Raw genomic sequence first — 13,985 nt, 5'->3', positions numbered from 1 at the left:
AACCGACTTTGCTTTTATCTTTATGGTGTTTAGTATGTATGTATCGATTGGTGTCGTTCAATTTGCTGATATTGTTGGACTGTGTTCCAATTTGTAATGTTTTGCCCCACTGTTCTGCATGCCATATGCAAAGTGAACGTGGCTTTGGCCCCAGACAATTTTCACATGATAAATCGTTAAAGGAATATGAAAAAAACCCGCGAATTGTAACAGAAATAACATACAAAAAGCGAGCGAGGGCTGGGGAAAAAGTGCGATGAAGGAGGAAAGATAGCAAGAGAGTTGGGCTTCACCTCAGCCCCTGTCTTTTGTTTATGCAAAAAGCTTCACGGAATTGGCGCTACGTACGTGCCAAAGCATTTCATGGTCTGGCAACTTAATTCACCAGGATGTCCCACCCCCCTCCCCCCATCCGTAACCATATGATTCGGTGCCCCTCTTTTCGTCACCCATACTCTAGTTCCATGCGGGTTCCATTTCCATTCATCTTCTGTTTGCCGGCGTCTGTGCTAGTGTTTGTTTTCCGCGGAAACCCCATCCTAACCAGCTTTTCTCCGGCGCTCACGTGTAAATTTTCTCAAATAAATCATTAAAAGCTGCGCAGCAGCCGCAGCACATTGACATTGTCAGAAGCTTTGCACCCACTCACGGGACAAGGCCCCTTTAAAACCCCCTTTTGGAGACCCTTTCTTCCGGCCTCTATCTTTCGGAAGGCCACTCTTTTGATAGCAATCAACGGGGGAGCGCTCATTGTGAGGCCCACCTCATTCATCCTCATCCGCAGGCTCAGGTGCATCTATTCATAGATCCTTTGGATGCCTTCATAAAGCACCGTGCCATTGCACTCACCTCTTATCCGTGGGTGGGTGTGTGAAGAGGTTAGTTAGTGGCACTTTAGCGCTAAAGTTTATACATAAATTTGTCATTGGCATTCAGTTTGCTTGGCATCCTTTCCATCTCGCCCCGCCGTCATCTCGCCTTAAATGTCAATAAGTATAAAAATTAGTTATCCTGCGAAACATAGAGACTTAACTGAAATTGATACTGCACTTTTAAAATAAGCAAACGTGCCATATTACATTAAATAATAAATAAATTTGATGAATTCTACATAAAATGCAGAGATAAATATAATATATAACGTCCACTTCACATTTTTAAGTATACCTTTGCTGATTTCTAAATAATATAGAAAGTCGTCATATATTTTTAATCAGTTTTATGAAAGCAATAAATATTAACTACAGTTTTTGGTTTTCATACAATTTAGATTGAAAAAGAATAAATACTTTAAAACTGTGCTACATATTTTCAAAATCATTAACATAAACATTTCTTAATTCGATCCAATATAGTTACTTTATCTTATCCTCATTCTCAGAACTATTATTTTTACATATGAAATAGTGAATTTTCTGCGTGTACGCCTTGGGCAAACATATGTCTGGGCTTTTCATCATGCAGCTTTCCATGGCTATGCATTCAGGTTGTGTTTTCCTTTGATATTACTTTGGACTTCCTTTTTGGGGTGGTGCCTTTTAATTAAATCGAAAGACTTCCCTGGAAAACTCCTGCACAAGCCCCATTCTGACACCTTAACAACTCATTTTTCATACGCGGTGCCACCCTTGTTCGCATAATTTACAAGAAATCTGTTATTGTCTTATTAAGAGCGGAACTCTGCCTTGGCGCCATATGGCGTCAGATGCTTAGCAAATTGAGCGATCGTCGATGACTTGGCACCTTCCCAAAATCCAAAAACCGCATCGCGACACGAACATAAATAAATAATCGAAATGGAAAAGCGTGGCGAATGGCCCACAGCTGTGGCCGGGAAAATTCAAGGGCGGGGAGTCGAGCAATTTGCAATGCCCTTCCTTGCTCTTTCAGTTTTATTGCACAATCAAGTGCTGCAGTTGCAAAGAGGGCGCCGCCACGCCCACTTCACGCATCGGGCCCACACACACCTTTGAACGTTAAATGTGCCGCACTTAACACCCATCTCCTAGAATCTAGAGCTGATTACACTGAGGAAAACATAATATACGTATTTCATTTAGTTAATAGGTCAAATACTTAACAAATATTAATATAAGATCTAATATACTAATAACAAAAATAGCTTTTTCACATGAATCAAAAATATACTTTTGGTGAAGTAATTACTTTTTCAATATATAATTTAAGGTTAAATAAAAGTGAGTTTATTTCATACTACGAAATTATTTTGTTGGATTTTTTGTAAATAATGGTATAATAATGGTATTAATGGTATTAAAATAGCCTCATTTTCAAACTGTCGACAAAACTATAAGTAATATACAAATTTAAAAATCCATCATAAATAGATAAATTTAGAAAAATAAAAATTATTAATATAAAAATATCGTAAATGTGGGTGAGACATTAGAATTAATTTGTTAATCTATTGAAGTACATAGTAACTCTTTCTAAAGAAATTCCAAGCAGATAACTAATAAAGTAGTAACTACATTTTCATAAATGGTATGTATGGAATGGTATGTTTTTAAAAAGTCCCTTATTTTTTTGAGTGCAGGAGATTCACGAATGGACAGTGTGATTCGGGGAATGGTTTTCGATGGATGGATTGAAGGGAATGCAGGGCGGTGGGAATGACTGTGCCTAATGCGCGGCCTGCACTTGAGTTCTGTTTGCTCAAGTTCGGTCGATGCTCATCATCGCGCCCGATGCTGGCTGAAATAAATTAAGAATTTTAATGCGGAAAAAACAAAGGGAATAGACATAGAGAGCGGGTTCCAGGGACCCATAGACCCACAGACCCACGGCCGAGACACGACTTCATGCTTAATCAAAATGTGTTGTAGGGCAGCGCCTCTCTTTCGCCCAATGGATCGCGGATCCTTTGAACTGCCGACAGCCACCGTAATATTTAAACCAGATCAGATGAGATCAGTTCCATTCGCCGACTCTTGCCCATTCTTCGATTCCTCTTTGGGAAGTCTCTCCGTTTTTTGTTCTGGGTAAAATTATCACAGCTTCGCTAATGAAAGGGCAAACGAATGAAATTTTAACGAGCCCAGAGAGAAGCGAATTAGAGTCCTGCGGCAGGACCTCCTGGGTTGATTGTCCCTAAAAGGTGATAACGCCGCCATCAATTTGCCTTAAGAGCCCTCTTCCCAGGCTTGCGTAACGAATCGGATCAGGAGTTTATGCGTCTTTGTCGATTATTAACGTCTTTTTAGCATTTGGGCCTGGGAAATATATTTTTTAACAATCGAAAGAAAGCCGGTGATTTATGCACTTCTTCCTGCTTGAAAAATTTCCGATTTAACTATAAATATAATTTTTAACTATAAACTAATTAATAAATCAAATTATTTATTTAATTTTGATTGATAGTTTTTAATACGATTGCTTAAGACCAAATGGCGGATCTTGGCAATAATTGATAAAAGATATCTTAAATTTTGTTTATTTTATTTTTGATTATAAGACCCGAGTCTTGTCTTATAAGAAACCAATTAATTTTTAAAATCTGTTTTGATATTATTCGTTTTATGTAAATGTTTTTAATAGGTTTTTGTATATTATTGCTAGGTTTTTACTAAGAATTATATAAATAGCCAAGAAATGCAGCATAAAAGGCAACTTCCAAACCAACCCAGCTGATTGTCATTGATACCAAAGCAAAACTAACTCATAGCTGATTCAAGACAGGTCTCCTTTAGGAATCCGACTCCTGCAATAAAACTTTTACTATCTGGCCCCATACTGCGAGGTGGTAAGCCACACCAACCGACATTAGATGCGGCAACTTCTCCAGCTCATTATCATGGCTCGTCTCGGAGGTTGGGTTTCCCGTCATCGCGACATCCATCAGCTCCAGCGTAATCATTACCGACATATGTTACTGGAAACTTATCTCCCGTCTCACACACACACACACCGCCTCAATGTCAATGTCACATACTGAAAATTATCACACTTGGGATTAGCTGGAAAAGAGCGTTTAGCATGTAACACCAGCTCCAAGAAGGAAAACTTCCGCCCGACGGCGTAAATCTTTGGCAAACATTTGTCCAAAAACACCTACGCAACAAAGGCCGTAGTATGCAGATGTCGCCGTCTTAAATGTGTATATTTATTTATAAGCGAGACTCGTGATAAGGATGCTGCTAGTCCTGATCCCGACAATTTGTATTCACCAGATAAGAGGATGCGCCGCGAGGTGTTAGTTCCTACGGCCCGCGGTTGCTTTGCGGTTCCTTCGTGGTGTGATATTTGACAGTCCAAAAATGATAAGAATTATTTACATTTTTTTTGTCGGCGTGGCCTGCGTTATGCGCTCATTCTTCACGCGGTAATTTTTCTCATTAAAAGTTGCGGCCGCCAGTGAAAATTGTTGTCATTTAAAACATTATTTTTTTTTTGTTTTTTTTTTTACTTTTTTTTTTACTTTTTTTTTGGGTCCCAATGTGTGGGGCCCGGCGGCAAATAATTACCAGGACGTTTAAGCCACTCAGCCGAGCGTTGTGAAAATTCATAATATCCAGCACTTGGAATTTTTTTCGGTTGCTGAATGGCTGTTCCGGCCACTTGCGGGTGGCATTTTGCGCATAAATCCTTTCATTCCGTTGGGTTCAGACACCAAAAAAACGTGCGGTATATATGTATACGTAGGTATAATGAGAGAAAGGATGTGTTTGCTCGTGGGTTATTGTTTGGCACACTCACACAGGGATAGTAGAGAGGAGCGTACATAATTAAGCTGTCGAGGATTATTTTGATGTGTCACAGGACGACGACATCAGGCAGCGGCAGCTGATGATAGCCGGAGGTCCTTGGAGGCTCCCCTTCCCCCCCAACCTCATTTAAGCCAACTTTTGTTTGGTGAGAAGCCGAACAGCTGAGCATTCAAAATGAAATGAAATTCCGTGGAAATGCGTGAATGGTGTGTGGGGTAAAATTCTAGCGATCATTTCATGGAATTTAATCTTTCAGGTGTTAGTTGCTAAAGCTACTTTAAAGCAAGTTCCTAAGACCATTACCCGAAACGATCGTAAAGATCGGGCTCAGACAAAGCTTACCAAATCAATAACAATTTTTCACAACTTCTCTTCTTCGCAGCCAAATAACAAATTTCCCTCTTTGTTATACGACAAACAAAGGAGTTTCCCCCCAAGGGGCCAAAGAATGATATTTATGTTGTCGTTTATGTAAAAACCACAAATGGAAAAAGACGAGCGCCTTAACATGCGTGTAAATTATAATGCGAATCAAGCAAAGTGACTGAGAAGTCGGCTGAGGAGTGTAAATTAAATAATTCCTTTGTTGCGACCCGTGCGGCATTTGCATAAGACCTATGAAAGACTGACTGTGAATTCTGTCAGCGGGAGCCCCAAAAAAACTGAGAAAGCCGGCCCAACCTTAGACATTCTGACGACCTATCGAACTGAAACTGCTTGGGCTAAGCCTGTTTAAATTTCATTAGCAGCAGGAAAGAAAGAACCCGACCGAACCCATTGGAAATGCTAATGAAGGAGTGTCTTTGGGGAGCCAACTACCACTACCTGGTCACCTGCCAAATGCAAGGCAACACTTTTGTCACCTTCCGCCGGCCGACAAAAGACTTTTCCAACCGGTCCGGTTTGGTCAGGATCCCAATGCACACGCATCCGTAATGAGTTTGGCCCGGGGCCAAGTCAGTACTACTTTGATTTCGAATTAAATGTTAATAAGTTCAACTCTTTGGCACTCTGCGGATCGCACTCGATGATTGTTGTTTGCCCAAGGCTTTGGCTTTCCCTCGAGGGCGGAAATGTGGCCACCATTTAAATGCTAAGCAGGCGGGGCGGAGGGCACCACTCTGTCTCGGAATGTTACGAGTGTATACTCGTAAAATCGCCTAAATTATTCGTTTGCCTGAAATGTGCACTCTGTAGTTTCCGGCTTTCGAACGGATGAAAAAACCCATATAGATAAGAGCTATGAAAAATCGAAGATCTCTTTTTCTTGCAGTCTAAATATTTGTGGCGCAGATTGTATTTCTTTAAAAGTTTTCATTTCTATTATATGATCTGTTGGAGTTGTGATGATCGGTTTATGTGGGGAGAGGAGTCGTTAAAATGAAATCCAATCGGGTGTCTACCAAAAGAAAGCTGACTTCCTAGGAAGTTTAAGGTCCAGATTACTCTCTGTTGTAAAAAGCTATTGGTGTTTATTCTGGGAAATATAAAGCAATCCATTGAACGGGAAACAGAATGACTCATAGAGACATTTTAGTAGTTAATAAATAGCTTGAAAAATTTCTGAGGTCAACGTAAGAGCACTGTACTTATTTCCTTTTTTAATAAATGTTTTCATATTTTTTAACTGGCTAACAAATGTTAGTCACTATTCTTTAAAGAGTCACTATTTAAAGAGCATGTATTTTTGTAGTTAATTCATTCAAAAAATAAAGTGTATAAATAATAAATATTTACACAAATATAAATCGTATAGAAATTAAACTTTAATAATTTTCCATCATTCTTTATTTTGCTTTTAGATTATGCTCAATTTTAAAACATTAAATAAATAAATAAATAAATAAATGCCAATTAGATTTTTTTAAAAAATTCACAACAATTTATTCAAGCTCACAAACCTTTGCCTTTCATTTGGCAATCTTTCACAGAAATAACAAACCTTGAAGTTCAGACTAGGTTAACGATTCTCCTTAAATATGATGGATCTAAGGCACATTGGACTGCCCCAATCCTAACTGTTCTGCATGCCAATTTAAATGGTCTGCATTTTTTGTTCCATTTGGACACCAAGTCGAGCAGCTAATCACTGTTTTCAGGAGGCGAATCCAACTCCAATTACATTTAAATGGCCATGAAATGGTATTTGATTTGGTTTATTTCGTCTTGTTTGTGCGCAACCCATAATTACCAACAATTGTCAGTTGGCTGTGTACTTCTCACCGGCGATTATAGGGACATTGGGATGAGAGGGGAATGCGTGCTGGAAAATTATACCCTGCCCCATTAGCGCACCGAAATCCAAAAGTTTAGATTCGATTTGGTAGCATTTGAAGGAATTCAAAGTCAAATGACATTTGTCACGCAAGCCATCAACCTTTTTCTTTCGACTCAGTCGCAGACGAGGCCGATTAACTTTGATTTGGTATTGAACTTCTTGCGAGGAGGACTTAATTATACGTCCAAGAACGTAAGGATCCTGCTTCGTTGATTTTAATAACTTTTAGCCGGTGAGCAAAAACTCCCAGGCCAAAAGCGAAAAGTTCAAAGTTTCTGAGCTGCGTTTTATGCTCTAGCTCAAGGTAAATTTGAAATTTTTTTCGGCGGTTTCAGCTCATTAATCACAGGGCACAAAGGAGACCCAGGTCGCCAGAAATGGAACTTTCTGAACCGAACCGAGAAGCAGGCAAATATCAGGAATGCCTGGAGGATGTCGTCGCCACCATTCAAGTCTAACAAATCAACGTGCAATTTGCTCATTGAACTATGATCGCTTCGCCGCCATCGAGAAGTAAAAAATGTAAGTTGAAAGTATTTTTCCTTCTTTCGCCACCACTAAATCCGGGGGCGGAGTGTGGGTGGGCGTGGCTTGCCAAACTTGATGACATAAAACTTCTGCTAGTGCTGCGTAAAGTTCGCTTTCTGTGAAACTTTTGCGTGATTTATAACGCATGCAGGACTCAAGCGGAGAGAAGTCGAAGTGAAAAGCCGTCTGGGTGTGAGCTATGGGTACCGAAGACACGTTTTCAATAAACTTTTCGCCCAGACATATTCATATTTTATGCATAAATTCACACAAACGACATTCGAAATGGGCAAAGAAAGCTGCAATTGAAAATTCAACTTCGCCAAAGCGCCGAGTGTCAGACAATTAGTGATCAAAATGGCTAGAAGGGCAATTGTCGACTGTCTATGAGTAAGTGCCAAAGTTCGGAAAACATCGAGAGTACCAGGGGTTTATAAATTCAAAGAAATTATTTTTTTTTTGCTGTAATAATGTTTCGATTGTAGAAATAAATTATCAATTTAGTCTTCAGCTTTACCGGTTTCTTTTGGTTTGTTCCAAATTTATTTATATTTTTCTTGATTTTAAATGCCGGAGTGATGTGTTTGTAAAAATCAGGATCAAATCCATTAGACATAGAATAACTTATTAAATTTATTGGTCAATTGGCCCAACATTTTCCTTTTATTTATTTTACTCGTTAAAAATATAACCCTTGATATTTGTAAAATGCCAATTATTATTAGCTAGCTGTAAAATGTATACTATTTTTTTTTACTTTCTATGTGGCTTTTGTTTCACGTATAAGTCAGCTGCAAATTTTAAGCAAAGTTCATATGAGTTCAGTTTTTTCTATGAATGTTTTTACCAGGGATTCTTATCTTCCTTTCCTCATCGCTGTTCGAACCAATTCTGATAGGGGTACGACTTGAAGAAGTCGATGTATGGTCAGGGCTAGCGGCGCCCTTAATTCGCAGCCACACACGCCTTAGACAAACAAAAGACCCTTTTTTCATGTGAGCTGGCTGAAAAATCAGTTTCCACCTGCATCCTTTCGGGGGAATCGACCGGCAACTGTATCGGTATCTTCGTATCTCTCCAACCTTTTCGGCGATGAGGCAGGTACAAAACGCGTGCCCCGTCTGCCTCGATTAGCATTTGAAATCATTAGCCGGCCTGGACTGGTTTTTGGGTACTGGGTTCTGAGTTCTGGGCCTGGTTTTTGGTTCTGGTTGGTTGTGGAACCGGCGAGCTGACAAGGTGCATTCTGCATTATAGAACCGCAGCCGTGGTCGACCGACCAACATCATCATCGCTCACATCGTGGCATTTATCTGGCATTGTGCATCTTCTTTTCATTCTGTTCATACTTCGCACTCGGTCGTTTTTGGTTTTAGCTGAAAGCCAGCGGCGTCAAATTTGTAAATGCACCTGGATTTCCTCGTTTGTTCCTGCCTTTGTTCCTGGCCTTCTTCTTCATCGTGTGTTCGAAGGCCCAGACAGCCCGAACGGGCCGATATTTGTTTTTTTGATATATGTTTGTGGGCATTAGTCTGCCTCTCGTTGGAAATCCTTTGACATTGCAGCCGTTCGTCGGGGATCATCATCCATCAAAAATGATTGCCGAAAGATGCGTTTCTTGTGATTTGAATTTCAGATTCAGGCACTCAATTAGTTTAATTGCAGCCCGTACACTTTGTCCATCTCAGCAGGTGAAACTCCTTGTTCGGCACTGGTCTCTATGCTTTTAGTTTTCGCAATGGTTTTAAGGGTATGGCTTCTTGAAGTTGTGGGTGTGGACTGAAAAATAGATACTTGTAATTACTAGGCCTTTAAAAGTAATTCAATGAAACAAAGTGGTTTCGGAGGTGAGTGTTCATCATTTAGTATGGGTTTGGTATACCTGAAGAATTTTCGATACAGGTTTGTATGTTTAACGAATGAATGAATGGAAATAATATTGATTAATGTAAACTTTTGTTTATCATCCAATATTTTAAATTACTTATACTAAAATAAACCTTCATTTAATATCCAATTTCGGTTGGTGATGCTAGCTTCAACTAATCCATAGATTATTTCGAAGAGAACTAAAAAAGAATATTTTATTTTGTGGTTTTACACAAGTTAAAAGAATATATTATTGTTTTTAATTTTATATATTATTGTCCATAATTGACATATCTGGTATTGTCACAGTCATACCATCCGTTGCTTAAAACAACTTTAAAACTGCTTTAGATAACCCAATAAAATATAAATTTTTTAGTAAACAATTTTCCACATATCTGACTTTCTATTAATGGGTCTAAATAGCCTACAAATTATAACTGCACATGTTTTCACTCGACGGTAGAAGTGCTACCACTCGATCTTCAGGCCAACTGCTGCCACATAAACTTAATTTGGAAAGCTCATGTTTAGCGGCTGATAGAACAACCTGTTCGGACTATCAAAAATCACATTAATAATGTCCCCTGCCGGAGAAAATTAAACTTTTCGGATTGGACCATGCTCGTATTTCAATGATAACGTTTATTAAATATTCCCCACCCAAAAAAAGAACGCCGATAATGTCAATCGGGCACTCTGCTTCATTTGGGGGCCTATCTACGCGGCCTTATCTAAGCCAAAGTTTCTTTTAATTAAAAGCAAAGCAACCCAAAACAAAGACCCTCTTAGGTTCTCTGAGCCAATGACCCGCATGTGTCTTGGCCAGCATCCAAGCCAAGTCCAAACCAAGTCCGAACCAAGTCGAAACCAAGCAGCCGTTGGCAGAGACAAATGCAGCAGTGCACCGACACATTATTCATGCCGTTATCAGCGGAATGGTCGCTGTCTGGGATTTGGAGTCGGATTCGGATTGGAACTGCTGCTCTGGACCAGGAGAAACACTTGCGAGTGGATGGTGAAATATGTGTGCCACGTCCAGCCCAACTCGATACACATACTCAAAAAATGTAGTATTCGGTGTTAAATTAGTACCTATTAGTATCGAGTGTTAAAATTCCCACACCAAGTACTTTAAAAAGAAATAAAGAAACCTTATATATAGGTAAAAAAAATTATTCCCTATTTAGTATTCCAATATATAGTTAGTTTTGCTAAAAGTTTCTTAAGTTTCTGTGTGATGACCCTACTGATAAAAATCATTTTGTAACGAATTTAATACCTATTTTTTCCTACTTTCTTAAAAATTAACTCAAAACATCTAATTCAAAATTCAGAGAAATTATAACACTTTTTTACTCACTTTAAGCAACTTAAATAAAGCATTTTACAAACAATATCACTTGAAAATATATTGAATTAAATGCCTTTTCAAAATTTACATTTTTCAAAGTGCACTCAGCTTGGCAATTGTCCAGTAGCTGTTGACCTGACTATCGGCGGATCAGCTCGCTTGGTGGAAAAATTTTTCAGCTTGCCTCCGAGCAGGAATCGTGAACTATTTTGGCAATTTTAATTATAGCACAAAGGCGGGAGAGCGGGGAAAACACTTTCCCATTCGGTGGAATGCACCTGCACACGTCAGAAACTGGGATGATAAGGATCGGGATCGGGAGGAAATGCCTTCACGCATTGTCCTGGCTCTGACCCCATAATTTCCGTAATCGCTTGCGTGTGCTCTGGACCTGCATTAAAACCTGTTTTCCCTTTACCTTCTTTAATAACGGACATCAATTTTGGATTTCGAGGCGTGTCTTATCCTTAAAGGTAGCGGGTTCGGATATCTTTCGCTTACCTGTCGCCTAGCCATCATCATCATCATCATCGTGATACACTGTCGCTGTTGCATCTTGGCCTTGCCTTTCCCCTCCCAGAAATGTATTAATTAAAGCAAAATATGACTCTCAAACTGGTTCCATCGCTGTGCTGGTCCTCACATAATTGTTGCTCTTCGGAAAATCGTTTCAGATAATTGCAGTGATTTTTTCTTTCATTGTTACAATTTTGCTCATTCTGATGAGTGGCTGTCAAATGGGATCCCCTCGAGATGATTGCCGAGTTGTTAAGTGTGCCCGATTAGAGGGTCTAGGTGAAGGCCTAAAGATTGTGGTTATGTGTAATCTAGTTTTAATGAAATCTCTAATAATAAACAAGCCCATCATCGAATTTGAGAGTTGTACATAAAGGTTTTTAATTAATAATTATTGTAGTGACCGTAATTAATATCCTTGGAAATTACTGGAGGATTAACTTAACCAATGCTTTTATAAATAATAATATGTAATATATTTACACACAAAAATTTTCTGGTACCTTTTACTTTTATTGATTGATTCGGATTTTATTGTTAAAGCTCGCTATAATAGAAAATTATGGTTAGTTTTAGTTCTTTCTTATAGACTAAAATTATGTCGATTTTATATGGGTCAATTCGTCTTTTTTTAGATGTGCAATTATAATTTTATATTATTAATTATTATTATTCGTGGCTTATTTATTAATTTAAAACCGGAAGCCAAATAAAAATAATCTGATTTTATAGGCTATAAATCAAAACGGAATCCATTCTTTATACAACAAATACTCTTTGCTAGACTGTTCCTTGGGGTATCTATTGCATTCCCAGGAACTTCCTTAGAATTTGTCTCGGCCAACTTCCTGTGTCATCCTCACCGCATAAGTCTTCCGCAAAACATTAGTTGCGCTTATTAGACCCGTGACACAATGCTACCGGATGGGTATCACCCATTGACTACCTGTGATGGAAATCGAACCTCGATCGAATGCCGCAGACAAACAACTGGATTCCTCGGGCATTCGTTGCTCATTGTTGGCCAATTTCATGACAATTTTTCAGCAGCCATGTCTCCAGGGAACTCGGCTCTGTCAAGAGAACACCTAGCCAAAGTCAGAAATTGTGCATTTGTTTCATATTTACTTGGGCGAGGCAGCTGTGCAATTGGATTTCGCATCGGAGGACCATCAATGTCATGCATACAATTGTGAGCGACACATAGGGATTCGGGCCAGGATATGGGGATGTATTGTTGTCCTGGCCATTGGAAAATCTTGCGACATATCCGCTTCCTTTCAGCCAAAGGCAATATTTGTCTTTCGAGTGAGTGACACTTTTGGCCAGGACTCAAGGCAAGGCACTGTCGGTGGGACACAAAGGCTAATCCTCATGTTTACGGGGCTATTTACGGGTAGCGCGCCCATGACAATTTTTACAATAACCCACAATGCGCAAAAGGAAAATATTGAATGGAGACCGGCGAACTGTTTGCTTATCTTCCTGCCGAAAGGAAAACTATTTTGGCAAATTGCTTTAGAATAAAATTTAATTGGGGATTACCGGGAAACTCCTCTCCATTGGCTGGTATCGTTGTCGTTCTCGTTGTCGTTGTCTGTGTCTCTGGCCCTGTAATGCCCTGTGTTATCCCGGCCTTAAGGCTACTTAGGGGCCTGTCTCACATATTACCCATATTACGTTAAATGGCTTCCACAGCAGCCAACGGCCAAGAGTGTATGGAGCCCAAAGTCTGCAGCTGGCCGTTTTGGAACATGTGTAATCATCGTACGTGTTGGCAATTGACAATTATTATTACGTAGTTTGTTGCCATTAACAGGATGTTCTGCTGCCCCCCCATTTTCCCGATGTCCAACTGCCTTGACATTGGCCAGCCGGAATTTATAGAGTTTCCTCTGCAGCTCGATTGAAACTTGATTGGCGTGGCGTAGGTTGTGACAACAATTTGCAATACGAGTTACAAATTGTCTTACAAAATAATTGTTTTTAAGTTATCTATGCTTTTGGAATTGTGATATGACAGTGATAAGCATTTTCCCAAAAATAAAAATATTTTAAGCATATTGTAATATAGAAATGATCGATTGCATAGATGTATTTATACAGCTTATTTTCAATATATATTTTTGATTTTGTTTCGAAGTTTATATTTTATTATGGTTTTCTATTATGTTATATACAATATTACCCCTATTTTAAATGCAATTATAAGTAGATATTAAACAAAAACCGATTCCCTAACCAAGAACTTCCCAGTATTAAAACTGTTTCGTTTTTTTTAAGAAGACAGACACTTTGTTTTCACATTAATGTATTTTAAAGCTTCCCCTACATGGAGAACATTAAATTTAATTTACACAAGCTTGAAAATCTTCCCACACCTTTCCTTGAGATCCTTTGCCGAATCCCTGCTCAACCAAACTCATTTCCTTCTCATGGTATCCATGCACTAACAAGGAAGGCAATTAATCATTGCGTAAAATGTTCAGCGTAAAGTGCGCAAGTACTTCCGACTAACTGCGATTGATTTTTGCCAGCCAAGAAAAGGCGATTTCGGTTCCCACACCTAAGCAGCATCCTGGGAAAGCAGCTGCTTTTCTTACTTCCACCGACCATCATCCTGTGAAAAATTCGCAACGAAATGAAATTTTAGCAGCGGCAAAAGGCAACTAAAAAGGAACAGCAAATTCGGGAGTGAACAACAAACAGAAAA

This window comes from Drosophila rhopaloa, unplaced genomic scaffold (assembly GCF_018152115.1).
Source record: "Drosophila rhopaloa isolate 14029-0021.01 unplaced genomic scaffold, ASM1815211v1 contig_163, whole genome shotgun sequence".
Classification (NCBI taxonomy): Eukaryota; Metazoa; Arthropoda; class Insecta; order Diptera; family Drosophilidae; genus Drosophila; species Drosophila rhopaloa.
The sequence above is the reverse complement of the archived record's forward strand: the minus strand, read 5'-3'. Positions refer to the sequence as shown.